The sequence below is a fragment of the Nothobranchius furzeri genome, chromosome 1 (assembly GCF_043380555.1).
Source record: "Nothobranchius furzeri strain GRZ-AD chromosome 1, NfurGRZ-RIMD1, whole genome shotgun sequence".
Classification (NCBI taxonomy): Eukaryota; Metazoa; Chordata; class Actinopteri; order Cyprinodontiformes; family Nothobranchiidae; genus Nothobranchius; species Nothobranchius furzeri.
The window spans coordinates 29,574,391-29,592,330 of NC_091741.1; the positions used below are offsets into that span (position 1 = coordinate 29,574,391).

At 43.4% G+C, this 17,940-nt stretch overlaps 1 protein-coding gene across 2 annotated transcripts in view; it reads left to right on the plus strand.

Moving 5' to 3' along the window:
* The first annotated feature begins 12,946 nt into the window (after nucleotides 1-12,946).
* Nucleotides 12,947-17,940, plus strand: part of psd2 (pleckstrin and Sec7 domain containing 2) — a 62,902-nt gene continuing 57,908 nt past the window's right edge. The window contains exon 1 of one of the 2 annotated variants that reach the window (XM_070553938.1): nucleotides 12,947-13,726. The gene's annotated coding sequence lies outside the window, so the exon portion shown is untranslated. The remainder of the gene's footprint in view (nucleotides 13,727-17,940) is intronic. The other variant, XM_070553937.1, reaches the window with a different exon arrangement.

The window sequence follows — 17,940 nt, forward strand, 5'->3', positions numbered from 1 at the left end:
CTAAAAGATCTGCCTCCCATCCTAATTTTAGATATTCTGGGAACCACCAGTAAACCTGCAGTCTGAGAGCGAAGTGCTCGGTTAGGAACGTATGGAACAATCAGATCACTGATGTATGATGGAGCTTGATTATTAAGAGCTTTATATGTGAGAAGAAGGATCTTAAAATCTATTCTGAATTTAACAGACAGCCAATGTAGGGAAGCTAAGACAGGAGAGATATGATCTCTCTTTTTAATTCTCATCAGAACTCTAGCTGCAGCATTTTGGACAAGCTGAAGACTTTTAACTACATTCTGTGGACTTCCTGAGAGTAATGGATTACAGTAATCCAGTCTTGATGTAATAAATGCATGAACTAGTTTTTCAGCATCACTCCTGGAAAGTATGCTTCTAATCTTAGCAATATTCCGAAGGTGGAAAAAGGAAATCCTACAAACCTGTTTAACCTGGGATTTGAATGACATGTCCTGGTCAAAGATAACACCAAGGTTCCTTACTTTGTTCTCGGAGATTAATGTAATGCCATTCAGGTCAGGTGATTGGCTAAGCAATTTCCTTTTCTGGATTTCTGGTCCAAAGATGAGAACTTCCGTCTTGTCTTGATTTAAAAGCAAAAAGTTTAGAGTCATCCAATTTTTTACGTCCTCAAGACAAGCCTGTAATCTACCCAACCGATTAGGTTCATCAGGGTTAATGGATAAATATAGCTGAGTATCGTCAGCATAACAGTGGAAGTTTATCCCATGCTGTCTAATGATTTTACCAATTGGGAGCATATATATCGTAAAAAGAATTGGTCCAAGCACTGAACCCTGTGGTACTCCACAAGTAACCCTGGAGTATGAAGACGATTTGTCATGTATATTTACAAAATGAAATCTGTCAGACAGGTGGGATTTAAACCAGCCTAACGCTGTTCCTTTGATCCCTACAACATGTTCAAGTCTTTCTAAAAGAACATTGTGATCAACTGTGTCAAAGGCAGCACTGAGATCTAACAAGACTAGAACAGACACAAGGTTCTTATCTGAGGCCATGAGAATATCATTTGTAACTCTCACTAATGCAGTTTCAGTGCTGTGATACTCTCTAAAACCAGACTGAAATTCCTCAAACAGATCATTAGTGTTTAAATGCTCACATACTTGGATGGCCACTATTTTCTCCAGGACTTTGGATTAAAATGGAAGGTTAGATATTGGTCTATAATTCATTGAGTCATCTGGATCCAGAGAAGGCTTCTTAAGTGAAGGTTTGATTACAGCAACCTTAAAATCCTGTGGTACATACCCATTTACCAAGGATAGATTGATTATATCTAGAATGGGGGCAGTAACCAAAGGAAATGCTTCTTTAAATAATTTGGTTGGGATTGGATCCAAAATGCAAGTTGAAGGTTTAGATGAAGCTAATATTTTTGATAACTCTAAAAGCTCAACTGGATCAAAACGGTTCAAGCACAGATGAGGTTCTACAGTCACCTCTGATGCTGTCTCACTTACTGAGGAAGAAGAAATCGCATTAGGGAGGATGCTAAAGATTTTGTTTCTAATAGAATTAATTTTACATGTAAAAAATCCCATGAAGTCATTGCTGCTGAGGGCTAAGGGAATAGATGGCTCAGAGCTATGATTCTGTGTAAGTTTAGCAACTGTACCGAAAAGAAATTTAGGATTATGCTTATTCTCCTCAATTAATGCTGAGGAATAAGCAGTTCTAGTTTGTCGAAGCTTATTTTTATAAAGCACAAGACTATTTTTCCAGGACAGGTAGGCCTCCTCATGGTGCGTAGAGCACCATGTTCTCTCCAATTTCCTAGAGTTTTGTTTTAAGGCTCGTAAATGAGAATTAAACCAGGGAGACAACTTCCTGTCCCTAATTACCTTCTTTTTTAAAGGGGCTACATCATCTAATGCCACACGTAAAGAGGAATTAACATGATGAACTAAGGCATCAATTTGTGAGGGGCTAAAAATGAAAATATTGCCCTCTGCTACATGCCTCTGAGATGCTGAGGACACTAAAGATGGAACAGTTGATTTAAAAGATGCAACTACGTTGTCAGATAGAGACCGACTATTGTGAAATTTACTTTCATGTCTCGAGAACTCAGTCATAAAAAACTCAAAGGTTATCAGAAAGTGGTCCGAGAGGATTATGTGGAAAGATCGTTATTTCCTCACACTCTATGCCATAAGTCGACACCCAAGCACACAAGCAGAATAAGAAAATAATGTTTTTAGCCCCGTTGACTTGCATTCATTTTTTCGTTCTTTCGGGGACCCGTGGTCCGGAAACAGATGGGCGTGACTGAGGCTCCCTGTATTTCCTTTGACATAGACACTTGCCTTTTTTAGACAAAATTGTTTTTGTGTCTTTGTGTGGCTTACATTCGGCATGCATGTGCAACTCGGAGAGACCAATCATATTTTAAAAAGAATAAATCTTACACAGTTCTCAGTGAATGGGAACTTTATTGATGAGCTAACACATGGGCTAGCTGTATGGGTACCACAAAGGTTTGCCCACAAACATTGTAAAACCTTCGAAAACCCATTAAAATCTATGTGGGCAAAGATCTCTCTGGGCAAACCCTTGTGAGGCTACTATGGAAACTGTGGACAAACCCTCGTGGGACCCATACAGCATGCCTATATAGGTTCCATATGGGGCCCACCTATGTGTGCTGGCTTTTTATCTATAAACCAAACATTTTCTAATAATAAAAGCCAAAATTGGGGAATTTATTTTTTATTTTCATGAGCAACTGTCACGCTGAGGGTTGGAGGAGTAGGACCCAAAGCGCAGATACCCAGAATGACACGAGGCAGGAGAGGACGTAAAGTTAAACATCTTTATTAAGATGGTGAGTCCAAAAGAAAACTTAGAGAGGCACAAAAGCCAAAAAATCCTAGTAGGGCACAGAGCCGAAAACCCTGGAGTCCTAGAGATCTAGAGGGAGGGGGGGACAGAACAACGCCGACACGAACAATGTACCAGAGACACAGACAGGGTTACATACACAGAGGGGAGCAATCAGGGAAACAGGTAGCAGGTGTGTGTGGGGAGTGTGAGCTGAAGGGATCAGGAGAGATTAATTAACTAAATGGGAAAGGAACACATTGTTACAGGAAAAGACTGACTGGAAAAAATAACTACACAAAGAACTAAAGGTAAGAGAATTAATAAACCTGAAAACTAGACACCAGAAAAACACCAAATCTTCTGCTTGGGGAACCAAAGAGACAGGGACCAAAGAGAGGGGATCCATGGGGAGACTAGACTAACTGGGTGGGATAACTAAGTATAAAGTGACCAGGGCGAAACATGAGGGAAACCTGGAAGGGGCTGGGGACCACAAGGAGCACAGGACCTGAGGGGACACCTGGAGGGAGAACCTGGAGAGGGCTGCAGACGAGGAGTCACATAAGGGCATCCTAGAGGGGGATGGAGAACACAAGGAGACACATGAGGGAGACGCAGGACGCAGACCATGACAGCCACTGGATGCATGTTAATAAAATCTTCAGAAAGTCTTAACTGGATCTTCATCTACAGCTGATCGATCGAGGGGGTCAACCCAGTGGAAATAGTCAATTCAGCTAATCTCTAAAAATGGCTAGGAATCAAAAAGTGAGTTATTCACAACACGTGCAAGTTAATTTAAATCATGTGAGATCATTTTATTTTTAACTTTGACACAAACAACTATAACTTTTCATCAACATCAAGGGATCTCCATTTATATGTCTGGCTTGAAACGTGGTGGAGTGCCTGGCCTAAAGTTTTACCTGAAGAATATTTTTCTACAGCATTTTTTACTCTAAATACATAAATATTAAAGACCTGTGATGAAACCCAGAGGCCCGCATCACGTCTGTGATCTGTGGATGTTAGCATAGTGGCTCCTGTGTGTGTGTGTGTGTGTGTGTGTGTGTGTGTGTGTGTGTGTGTGTGTGTGTGTGTGTGCACATTTAAAAGCCTGAACACAATACTGCACGAATGTTCATCTGTATCTTTTCCAATGAGTGAGATTGTGTAGATGTGTATAAAGGAGTGCTGCAGGAGATCTATAATGTGGATGCCACACGCACACACACACACACACACACACACACACACACACACCCCGATAACCCACAATATCAGTCTGTCTGACACTCCCCTCCCTGCTGTGATTGTGCTTCACTGTGTTATTATTTCAACAGAACATCAGCATCTTGATTCATGTCTCACCTTCACAAATCTTCTTCCATTTCATAATTAAACACACACACACATGCATGCACGCATGCACACACACACACACACACACACACACACACACACACACACACACACACACACACACACACACACACACACACACACACACACACTGATATATAAATAAGTGCATGCATGATGAAGCACATACAAATTCTGCCAACACAGCTGTGCACATTAATACACTTATGTGCACCATTACAGGAGACCACCCTCCCCAGCCAACCAAAACACAAGCTGTTAGCTTTTCTGCTCACCAGTACCCTCCTCCTCCTCCCAGTGATCGTCACATTAGGGACCAGCAGCGTCCCCAACACGCTGCCTCTATCACACGGCCCGGCAGATGTCACTTAGCTGCAGACACACCTCTTCATTTCTCCATCTATCCATTCCTCTCTGCCTCTCATGGGACTCAGTGTGTGTGTGTGTGTGTGTGTGTGTGTGTGTGTGTGTGTGTGTGTGTGTGTGTGTGTGTGTGTGTGTGTGTGTGTGTGTGTGACTAAAAGGGGGAAGGGAGCAGGGCAGGTTAATGAATTAGTAATTAGGATTGACATTGCATCTTCAGTGGGTTTCCCTTTTACTCTTTCTCCTCTTCTGGTCAATCTGTGCACAATCTGAACTCTCTTTGTCATCTTCAGCCCTCTGCACACCCCCTCCTCCTCTCTGCCCTCATCCTTCTCCTCGGATAACCCCCCATACCTGCCTTGCAGAGCAGACCTCGCCTTCTAACCTTCTCCTCCCCTTGGCTTCAAACACAGCTGGCTCTTTTGTTCTTCACTCTGTTTCTTTACCCCTCACCTTTTCTTCTTCATCTAGTCGTTCTCCTCTTCTCCTGCTTTCTTTGGATGCTGCTATCGATCGTTGGAGATCGCCGCAGGCGGATATTTTTATTTCAGTCTCAGTGAAATGTGGAAATGTTGCACTTTTGAAACAAGAAATATTTGTTCAGCATAAAAGAACGCTATTTATTTACAGGAAATCTGCAGAGTCACGTTTTGCTGCCGCGCTTTCCCTGACTTTCAGCTGCCTCAGAGGACATTTGATGTGAAGAGTGTCTGGGTTTGGTTCTATACGGGGAAGATGCCACGGCTGAGGGAATTATTCCATCACAGTGAAGCAAACATTTGCTTTGTCAATAGAGGGAACTCAAAATGTGACGGCTTTTGACAGCATAATTATAGAGATCTCAGACCGTGTCATGTCTACACACACACACACACACACACACACACACGGACATTGACAAAGGGAAACACGTTTCATGTCTATATGAGCATTGTTTGTCATGTTTTTTATCACACGACTGACTACTCTTCCATTATTTCGGTTAGTGACGCGTCTTTCTCCTTTGCACTGGCATCGCCTTCAGAGAAACAATAAATTCAGCACCAAATGTTAACCGTTTATAATCTCAGATCACTTACTGCTTCAGACAGAAAACACATTTGCCCCGGACTCCCTTACAGAGGAGCCCTTTGTGGTTTTAAAGACACACATAAAGTTTTAAATCCAACCAAATGTTTCCGAAATTTAACCAGAAATGGAAGCCAAAAAGCTTCCACTTTTAAAATTGTACGAGGTGCGGTGGGGCTGGTACACCTTAGTGTGCAGGTGTCAATCTAAGGCCCTCGGTCCAAATCTGGCCCGTGGTGTATTTTTATTTGGCCCGTGAGACCGCATATCAATTTTGTATTAGAAATGGCTTGCCAGCGCATATGCCATTAACACTTCAAATCCCAGAATGCTTTGCTGCGTTAGTCCAAGAAGCTTCCTCTCCTTTCCTGTTGATAGTCATTAGCGTCCATGCTAGCATACGGGGGGGGGGGGGGGGGGGGGGGGGTACAGCTGCAAACCTGGAGACCGCAGATTCAGTCTCAGACAAACCAACAAAATTGTTGTTTATCAGTGCCAGGTTTATAGAGATTTGACAACTTTGAAGCCCAGAAATAACAATTTTAACTGCTCAGTAATGTATTTGCGGCTGACATGGACAGCGCACCGTACTACCTCCAGATGGAGCTGACTGAACTCCGGCATAGAGGCACGCTCAAGTGAAAGCACGACTCTGTGGCTGCTGCAAAGTTCCTACCAGATGTTTTATTTCAAAGTTCTTTGCTTATTTGTTTATAATATTAAAGTGACAGTGTGTATTTTCCCTGGTGATGGGGGCAGAAGATGCCTAAATCATTACAAGCAAGCATTATCAAGTAAAACCTTACCAACAGATGGCCATAGGGTCAAAAATCCTTGGGATCACAACCTCCAGCAAAATAACAAGAACAGCAGATTCCCTTTCATCACTTACAATGAATGAAGAGGTAAATGTGTAAAAGAATGTTAATTAATGCTGAAAGTTTTGAAACCATTTGTTACAAATCATTAAATGCATTCTGTCCTCACAGACTTCTGTTGAAAGAAACATGGCATCCAATATGGCATCGCCCAGGGCAAGGGCGTAGGAACCGGGGGGGACGGGTGGGACGTGTCCCCTCCAATATTGGACAAACGCGCAATCGTCCCCCCCCAATAACATGGAGAAGAAAAAGATTGATTTTGAAATATTTGACTCGCGAGCTTTTATTTTGAAAGACACCGCGGACTTCTCTCCGACACAGCCCCTCCCCTCAGGGAGTTAGACAGGCTGGCTGAGTGAAGCAGGAGTCAGAGCCAGGGCAGACACAGGTGTCACAGAGACGGCAGCAGCTCAGCGAGTTCTTCTCATGGGCAAAAAAATAAAGAAAGGAATTGTGAGTTGGTAATAATTTAGTCCAAGAGTATAATTGTATTTCTGGTCAAACGCTAAAATGGCTGACTAGCGTAAACATCTTGCTAGTTAGCGTTAAACATTAAACAACACTACTAGTCAACAAAAAATGGCGAATTTAACAGTAACAGACAAAAACCATTTGACACGAAACAAATAAAAAAAGTAGAATCTCCACATAAAAATGGAGTTTGTAAGTGTGATTGTTGCTTGTTTGTGACATTCTCATCACATTTCATTTTTAAACCTTATTCATGTCACTTTTTTCATATAAGAGACCAGAGGAAGTTCAGCAGGAAATGATGATGAAGGTGAGACAGGCAGCGCCAGACCTGCTGAGAGTGAGACAGGGAGCACCAGACCTGCTGAGGGTGAGACAGGGAGCACCAGACCTGCTGAGGGTGAGACAGGGAGCACCAGACCTGCTGAGGGGGAGACAGGCAGCACCAGACCTGCTGAGAGTGAGACAGGCAGCACCAGACCTGCTGAGGGTGAGACAGGGAGCACCAGACCTGCTGAGAGTGAGACAGGGAGCACCAGACCTGCTGAGAGTGAGACAGGGAGCACCAGACCTGCTGAGGGTGAGACAGGGAGCACCAGACCTGCTGAGGGTGAGACAGGGAGCACCAGACCTGCTGAGGGGGAGACAGGCAGCACCAGACCTGCTGAGAGTGAGACAGGCAGCACCAGACCTGCTGAGGGTGAGACAGGGAGCACCAGACCTGCTGAGAGTGAGACAGGGAGCACCAGACCTGCTGAGGGTGAGACAGGGAGCACCAGACCTGCTGAGAGTGAGACAGGCAGCACCAGACCTGCTGAGGGTGAGACAGGCAGCACCAGACCTGCTGAGAGTGAGACAGGCAGCACCAGACCTGCTGAGGGTGAGACAGGGAGCACCAGACCTGCTGAGGGTGAGACAGGGAGCACCAGACCTGCTGAGGGGGAGACAGGCAGCACCAGACCTGCTGAGAGTGAGACAGGGAGCACCAGACCTGCTGAGAGTGAGACAGGGAGCACCAGACCTGCTGAGGGTGAGACAGGGAGCACCAGACCTGCTGAGGGGGAGACAGGCAGCACCAGACCTGCTGAGAGTGAGACAGGGAGCACCAGACCTGCTGAGGGGGAGACAGGCAGCACCAGACCTGCTGAGAGTGAGACAGGGAGCACCAGACCTGCTGAGAGTGAGACAGGCAGCACCAGACCTGCTGAGGGTGAGACAGGGAGCACCAGACCTGCTGAGAGTGAGACAGGGAGCACCAGACCTGCTGAGGTGCAGGTAGGTGCTACAGTGAAGAGTGAGATGGTTTTAGGTTACTGATAAGAGGAAGATTTGAATGTAATAATAAGTGAACACAGTTAAATATATGTAATCCCATTACAAGTAGGGCTGGGCAGTACGGTTTAAGAATAAATTACATTCTGTACACGCTTCCTTAGAAATATTAAAAAAATAAGTGTTAAACTCTGCTTTCTGGTGCATTTAGACTGCAATTTTGGCCACTGTTTGTTTCTTTTGTCCATCTGAATAATAACGTAGTTCCAGCTGTTGTTGTAAGTGAATTATTTCTTTTTTCATTCTGTCAGAAACAGAATTTTCTGATTGTTGGTCAGCATTGTTGGCTGATGTAGTTTAAAATATTCTGATGAGAGTCAGATCAATTCAGACTGAATATTCACAGCTTTAGTCTTGTATTAAGTCTGTTTACACATCTCTACCCATAGGAATAAGATAAAATATCCTACATTCATATTATTAAAATATTTCCTACATTCATATTATTAAATAAAAATAAAACACTACTGATACATAAAAAGCTTTTTTATAATTAAAACGTCCACGTTGGCCGGTAATCACCTGGATCCGGCTAATGGGGAGTAAGTAAGTAAATAAAAGTAAGTAAGTAAAAGTTTATTTATAGAGCGCCTTTCACAGATATAAATCACAAAGCGCTGTACAACATGATAAAGATCAGGGCAAATACCTCTAACCAATAAAAACATCAGAAAAACAATAGCAGTGTTAAACGTAGAAAATAAAATCATGACTATAAACAAAGTGAAGGTGTGAACCCGAACAAAGCCATCATTCTGAAACATTTAGGGAGGGAACGCCTGGATGAAAAGGTGAGTTTTTAGATGGTTTTTAAAGACCTCTACAGTGTTAGAGAGACGGAGATTTGAAGGTAGACTGTTCCAAAGTCTGGGTGCAATAGTCTGAAAGGCCCTGTCCCCTTTGGTTTTCAGTCTGGTTCGAGGAACAGCCAGGAGGTTTTCAGATGTGGACCGAGAGGTGGTGTGTGGGGATAAAAGCTCAGATAGGTAGCTGGGAGCCTGGTTGTTAAGAGCTCTATAGGTCAGCACTAAAACTTTAAACTGTATTCTATATTCTACCGGGAGCCAGTGGAGGGACTGTAAACCTGGAGTGATGTGAGCTCGTCTGCTGGATTTGGTTAGGAGTCTGGCTGCTGCATTTTGGATGGCTTGAAGGCGTGAGAGGGAGGTTTTGCTGAGACCAGTAAAAAGAGCGTTACAGTAGTCTAAGCGTGATGACACAAAGGCATGGATGATTTTTTCCAGATCTGCAGTAGAAACCAGTTTACGGACTTTTGAAATGTTTCTCAGTTGACAGAAACAAGAGCGGGAGATGGTTTTGACGTGTGAGTCTAAACTTAAGGCTGGATCAAAAATAACTCCTAGGTTTCTAATGTTGGCCTTGGCTGATGGGCAAAAAGAGGCAATTTCCAGCTCGATTTTTGGCTGAAGTTCCGGGGGTGCAGCGATCAGGGTCTCTGTCTTGTTAGCATTGAGGACAAGAAAGTTGCTGGACAGCCAGTTACTGATCTGGGTCAGGCAGAGTACAAGTGTGGCCAGCCTGTCCAACTGGTGTGGCATAAAGGACATATAGAGCTGAATATCATCAGCGTAGATTTGGTAGGAGATGTCTGGGAAAGACTGAATGATGCCAGCTAGGGGAAGAATATAGAATGCAAATAGTAGAGGCCCTAGAACTGAACCTTGTGGGACCCCGCATGTTAGAGAGGCAGTATCTGAAGAGAAGGTTTCGGACTTCACTGTGAATGTTCTGTTGGTGAGATAAGAAGAGAGCCAGTCTAGAGCAGAACCTGAAATCCCAGCCAGGGCCTTTAACCTGTTTAGTAGAACGTTGTGGTCTACAGTGTCAAAAGGAGCCTAAGTCTCCTCCCCTTCTGGCTGGCTCATGGGTCCCCGATCAAAAAAAAAACAGAATGTTAGTGAACTGGGCTATAAAAGTTATTTTCTTGTCTTTCTGGGCTTTGCCTTATGCCCTGAGTCACATCTGTCAGACTTTTCTAATCCTAGAGTTTCACCGTCTATCAGATTTTCTATCAGAAGCTAATGCAGGAGATAGCGGCAGGAGACTATGTTCATGTTCAGCCTGCATGAAACACTCAGTGACACGTTAGAATCAGAAATAATCATTTAATGTATTTTTTTCAGTGAAGTTGACCTACGGTATATATTGACCTACAACAGATTTGTTAGATTTCCAAAATGTGTCCTCCCCAATATGAAACTCGTTCCTACGCCCTTGGCCCAGGGACTTACGGTGTTTTTCAATGACAAGGAGCCGTGCCTTGATGTCTTGGCCCCGCCCTGGTTGCCTAGGAGATACGTCATCGGGAGCTGCCAAGACAAATTCCAATGTTCATGTTCTACCGAGGCGTGTGTTCTCCGCTTGTTAGCTGTTTAGCTAGCTGAGCGAGGATACATGGGAGGTATCTTTTAGCCTAGCCTTGGTAAAATTTACCCACAATGCACTGCAGTATTTTCAAAAGGAAGGCGGATCAGAAGCCGGCAGCTGCTTCGGGGGCAAATTTTCAAGTTTAAAAGTAAGTCAACTAATTTAAAATGTATTTTTAGATCCAAAGAAGTTGTCAATTGTTGGTTAGTTGCTTAGTAGCTGCAGCTTCGGTGGCTAACGGGTAGTAACTCGCTTAAATATTTTTAATTTAATAAACATATACACAATTACAAAAGTAAAAAGCTCGTTATATCTTTATATTGACACTAATACGTATAAAATATGTCGTTATCTCCCGTGTCACATGACGTTACGTGACCGCCGCAGTCACATGACGCAAGTCTGTTCCATTTAACTGTTTTCTTTGACCAAGGATGGACAGTGTCCTCATAAGCAAGGGGCCTGGCCTCGCAAGACATTGCCTCGAAAGGCCAGGCACCTTGACATTGAGAAGCACCGTTAGACCCCCTCCCATGTACTTTAGACCCAATTTTTATGGTTATATGTTATGAAACCACCAACATTTTTCAACAGCTGGGCATATTTTAATTAATTTACTACATTTCAATGAAGATTTCCAGAGATTAATGGTAAAAACTACACATTGTCACTTTAAAGCCAGGCTTTGCAGCTTTTTCATATGTAAGGTTATGAAGTTCATTATTTTCAGCTCCACACAGCTGCCCCTGTGCACAGTAACACCCGTGTAGAAAACGCCAAGGTCGGGTGTTCCTCAGACTGTTTACATTCCAGGAGAAGAGCCAGAAGGAGAAGAAGAAGCTTTTCAATAATCAAAGTTCTTAATTTGTGATTAAAGCTAGTCGAAACAGATGTTGATCAATAATTAATCAAGTGAATGATCTGTGGAATAAAGATGTCATGATTTATGTGTTTAATGAAAACAGGACTATTGCACAGACAGACTGACCCTCATCTCCATAGAAACGCATGACACATTGTTCCAACCAATCAGAGCTTTCGGCTGCCGCAGGAGAATCTGGCTTATTGACTTAAAGTGTCCAATCCGCTTTACTAAAACTTATCAACAATTCAGAGATATAAAACAAGGCTTTTTTTTTTTGCAGCTTATTTTATTGAGTCAGCATGAGCTAAAATGACCCTTTAAGGGTTAATGAAAAGCCACCCAGCCCTATCACCCCCTGTGGCCAGAATGTTCCACTTGCAACTTCAGACTGGTGGGTTGCTCTGTTGAAACTTAAAAAATGAGCTGACATACCTGGTGGTGCAGTCTGCTTCCAGCATTTTTCCTTTATGTTTTAGATCAGGAACACAGCTGATTTGTTTGATTTAGTGATGAATCGCTCCTGTAGACACTACGGAAGGCTGGGAGACATTTCAGCTGTTAAAAAGCCAAATGCACTGCGAGGTTTTGGTTTTGGTTCTACAAATGGACACTAGGGGGTGCTGAAAGCATCCCAAAACTGTCTTGTTCTCCTTTAAATGTTGGTTTTTCCAAATTCACCATTTATGCAAACTAAAGTTTGTCACCATTTTAAAGGCACTAGACAGGTGTCATCAGTCCATCACAGGTGCATACACTCACTCTAGGGTCAAATCATGGTCTTATGCATGAGGAGAACATGCTAACTCTTTGTTGAAAGGTTGCTGCTGGGATTCAAACCTGCAACCGTCTTGCTCAGAGGCAACTGTGCAACCAGCTGTGTCACCATGCAGCTGTTTAATACTACCCCATACCTTTTCAGCTCTGTACCTGCAAAATAAAGTTATGCCCACTTTTGTGTTACTGTTTATTGCTTGTGGCTGCCGTGGCCATCTTGGATTGGGCTGACTCCAGGAAGAGGTAGAGATTCAGTAAATAGTTTCTCTGAGTTTCAGTACATTTTATTTCCAGTTGTTCAAGTTGGCGAGTGATAGTCTATCATCTATCTATATCTGACAGATCAGCATTGGTATGAGGAAGATGGGGAATGCAGGCATGGAAGATATAGAAGCAATGACAAAAATGTGCAGAGCAAAAGTCAAGACGAAAAAGGCCCCATAGGCTGATGTCAGGAAACTCATTTTTAGATCTATCCATGAGTCAGCAAGGCTCTATTGACAGTTTCACAGGTCATGTTTTCCTTTGCAGACACATAATTCCTGTTTAAATCCTACTTCAGCATGACCAATGCAACATCCAGGACCTGACAGCTGCAGCACTTTAGACCTTGGACTGAACCAGATTGTTGTCTGTAAATCATCTGTATGCTGTGCCTCATTTTTTCTGTTCCAGCTAAGCCAACAACATTTTCGCCAAATCTCTCTTTCTGGGAACCACCATTCCTTCTGAGGACACCCTGGCCCCCTCTCAGGTTCAGGGGTCCTCAGTCTGGGAATCATCACAAACAGAACCAGAGTGGATTTCAAGGACTGGATATAAAATATCATCAGTGGTCTCAGAGGCGAGGCAAACACAACTGGTGGTGCATAATCTTCAGTCTGATATCAGCAGGCCCTGCAGACACGTCCCGTTCACTCTGCTCCAGCCACCGGAGAGGGACGATGCTCCGGAGGAGTTCGAGGAGCAGATCTACGTTTTCTTAGCTGCCACTCAGGCACACGGGGGCTCCACGGGGAGGAGGAGGAGACAGGGAGTGCGTCCATCCAGCCGCTCACCAGCCTCAGAAGTATCCCATTCCGCCGCCTGGACCTCCCCCGTGCCCCTGTCAGCCAGCGCGAGACTCTCCATCCTTTACTACCGCGAGCTGCGGTCTGTTGGCGGCGTAGCTGCCGCACGCGCAGACCGGCGAGAGCGGCGCGGCGGAGAAGGACGATGAGCGGAGGACAAGAGGAACAGGAGTCCGTCTGGCAGCGCTTCCCCCCGGTGTGGGGGTAGACGACCGGACCGCAGAGCAACTCTGACTCCAGCCGTGACAGGACGCGTTTTCCCGGTGAGTGGAGCGACGGTAATTCAGCAGACACGTTAGAAGTGTTTAAGCTAGGAGGGCTGCGTCGGCACCGGTCGGCACTAACGACTCAACCGGCTGCATCAAACACGGAGCGGAATTCATTTAAACAGCTCAAGAAATCTTCCCGAGGGCTCCGGTTTCCTGTCTTTAATATGTGACCACTCACACACACACACACACACACACACACACACACACACACACACACACACACACACACACACACACACACACACACACACACACACACACACACACACACACACACACACCGGTCAGACAGCGGTGTTCATCAAGCTAGTCCGGGAGAGACGCACCGTTTGGGCCGTGGGGGTTATTGTGGAGGTGTGTGTGTGTGTGTGTGTGTGTGTGTGTGTGTGTGTGTGTGTGTGTGTGTGTGTGTGTGTGTGTGTGGTCTCGCTCAGTCCCCCGAGAGGAGGAAGAGGAAAAAGCGTTTCCTCTCCGCTTTTAGGAGGGCAAGCCGCGCTTGAAACGCGACCAAGCTCTATTTTAGAGGAGAAAAAGATACCGGCCTCATTGAGCTTGAACCGTGTCTCCCAGCCATCCCGTTGTCATGGTTACTGGCTCGAGGAGGCTGGGAGAACATGGCTGTCTCGCTCTCTCTCTCTCTCTCTCACACACTCACACACACACACACACACACACACACACACACACACACACACACACACACACACACACACACACACACACACACACACACACGCGCACACTAAAAGCCTGTTTTGTTCAAGTCCAAGTGGAAATAACGGATTATTACAGTTTTATGTTTGCCGTTTGCCTGAAAATAACAAACTAATTTTTTTTATAGAAACACAAGTTTCTCTGACCAAATATTTCCTGCCTGAGACAGTCTAGTTTTCTCTGAAGTATGGGCACCAAGGTACATAAACTTAACATTTTAAATTCACATTTATCACACCGCATAACAATAACAAAGGGACTGGCATTTTTTAAAGTCACCTTCTCACTACATTTATTTAATAATGTAAAAAGGATCAACGTTCCCACCCATCCACATTAATAAATGATCCAGGGTCACCAAACCCTACCAGAGGAACTCTTCTCCCCTTTTTATTTATTTGTTTCAGTTTATGACAATCTGAAATTTCATGTAGCCTATTTCTACACATTGAGTTGACATTATAATAAAAACTAGCTATATGTTGACATATTTAGATTTAATTGTGAATATTTATATGTAGCAGCCTAAGTTTAGATTTGGTTTAGATTATTTTAACTGGTTTATTTGAAGCTGAATGATGTAATAACTGAACACCACGTTACAACTGCTCTCTCTGCTGAAGCTGTAGCATCCACTTTCTTTCCTCCTTTAGGATTTGGTCGATTACTTTAAAACAAGTGCTTAACAGCAGCTTTTTTTTCTTAATCCCCAAAGCAAAGTCACTATTATCTTAATTATAGACATTTTCATGTCTAGGCTTCATCCATTGTGATACGTGCCCCCAGCACAGATTCTCCCAGGCAAACATGTTCATAATGAATTCACTACATCTGAGTCTCTCCTGTTGTATTTCTCTCTCTTTTTATCTCTTTGTTACCTTTATTAGCACAGAGAATCATCAGAAACAGTAAAAACATTTGGGATGTAGGCAGCTTTTTAATTGGGGATTCACTAAAACTCCCGAAATCTGTATTTTGAAATCATTGACCTGTCTAAAAGAGCAGGCTATGCTTGCCTATAGTGGGTTATTTGAAGAGTATGATGGGAAATGGCCTAAAACAGGATGTATTAGTTTTGTGTGGGCATGTATTTGGATGTACGAGATCAAATGTGAGTGGACAGTTGACCTTGATGGCCTAGAAGTGACACATTGGGGTAGGTTGAAGGAACTGGCTGTGTTAACGCTCCAGTAGGCACCCAGAGTCAGACAAAGGCTCTGTGATCAGGATGGTTGGATGTGTTTTAAGCAGGCTTGATGGCTGGGAAACACCTTGGACTAAAACCAAGTCAGATTTTTTTAGCTTTCCTGTTTCAGGCTCACAGACAGAAAATGAGGAAATTATCACCTTCCTCTCCGGACCTGCAGGTGATTTTAGCCCTGCCATTGTGTGTGTGTGTGTGTGTGTGTGTGTGTGTGTGTGTCTGTGTGTCTGTGTGTGTGAAAGAGAGACATGCATGCTAGCAAGCGCTTATTTGTTAGCAAACTATCACATGACCCAGTGGACACATTTTAAATGAAAGTTTTAGAAACTCTTTATTACAACTGAAACTTCCTCTGAAAAACTTTTGGCATCAATCAACTTCAAGATGGCTGCCTCGTCTAATCATAAAAAATGTCTGTGGGTGGCTCTCAATGTCAAGGTGCCTGGCCTAGCAAGGCTTACGAGGACACTGTTCTTCCTTGGTCAAAGGAAACAAACAAATGGAACAGATTTAGACCACATGACCGTGGCTCCTGCAGTGGTCCCGTCACATGACACAGGAGGTAAAGTTATATTTTAAGTTTCAATATAGTTGTATAACAAGCCTTTTATGTTTGTATTTATTAAATGTCAGTGAGTTACTACCCGCTAGCCACCGAAGCTGCAACTACCAAAGCAACTAGCCAACCATAGATCACTGCTTTTGATCTACAAAACATTTAAGATATCAGAAACTGTTGGCAGGTAAAAGAGATTTATACTAATTTCTCTTACTAATATCCCGTGCCTACTAGAAGAAACCTTTTTTTCTAATTAATTAACCGTGGCACAACGAACGTCATTTTTGTTTCAGATATCAGCCTGATAGCTACAATTAGTTGACTGACATTTAAACTGGAAATTTGAAAATACCGTGCTGTGATCTGACCACGGCCAGGCTACAAGGCACTTCCCGTGAATCCTTGATCAGCTAGCTAAACGGCTAACAAATGGAGAACAGACGCCTCGTTTGAACATGATCGTTTGAACATGGTGGTTCCTGATGACATGTCTCCTACACAACCGGGGCGGGACCAAGTCATCAAAGCGAGGTTCCTTGGCATTGAGAAACACCTCGCGTAACTTTATCGATTAGAGCTAGCTATTCTGGGAGCTAACATTTTAAATGATATTTCCTGAGACTTTGCACAACATTATACTCAAGATTTGACTAAGACAGCAATATCTCCCCCATTATTTCCCCAGACTATGTGACATTAGCTCAGAATTATGGTGGGGAATATGTGCAGCATGAAGGAATGCTGGGCAAGATTTGTCACTGATAGATGCTCAAAGCTAATATTAGCATACTGAGGGTTTCCCTGCCATACACTTTGTATGCACATCCTGTTGTATCTATCAGGGCAGCTGGCGGATTGAGAAACTAATTTAGACTGCTAATTAAATCATCATGAAGAGTATTTAGAGGCTCATCCTATGGGGATGTTCGAGTGTACAGTGGTTATTATAATAGCTTTGACCCCTGATGTTTTGGTGTCACTCATTTTTAATACTATTTTCCTTCGCTGTAGAACTTCTGATTAAAGCAAAAATATAACATGATACAAAAAAAAAAACATGCAACTATCACCACTGTTTCTGGAGAGTTGTATTTGTACTGCCTTTTGAACTGGTTGTATAATTTACATCTTACAGTAATCACCTTGATGTCAGTGGGTACATCATCTCTCTGGCCCTCACACAGCTTGCAGTGAAGAAAGGCTCATGGTGCCACAGAGCCCAAACAAAAGATCTGCACACAAACTGTTCTGCTTGAAATGACTGTGGGCAGCACCTGCTCCACCCCTTAATCAGGGAGAGGTGGTGCAGTGATGGATGGATGGATGGATGGATGGATGGATGGATGGATGGATGGATGGATGGATGGATAGATGGATAGATAGATAGATAGATAGATAGATAGATAGATGATAGATAGATAGATAGATAGATAGATAGATAGATAGATAGATAGATAGATAGATAGATAGATAGATAGATAGATAGATAGATAGATAGATAGATAGATAGATGATAGATAGATAGACAGACAGACAGACAGACAGACAGACAGATAGATAGATAGATAGATAGATAGATAGATAGATAGATAGATAGATGATAGATAGATAGATAGATAGATAGATAGATAGATAGATAGATAGATAGATAGATAGATAGATAGATAGATAGATAGATAGATAGATAGATAGATAGATAGATAGATAGATGATAGATAGATAGATAGA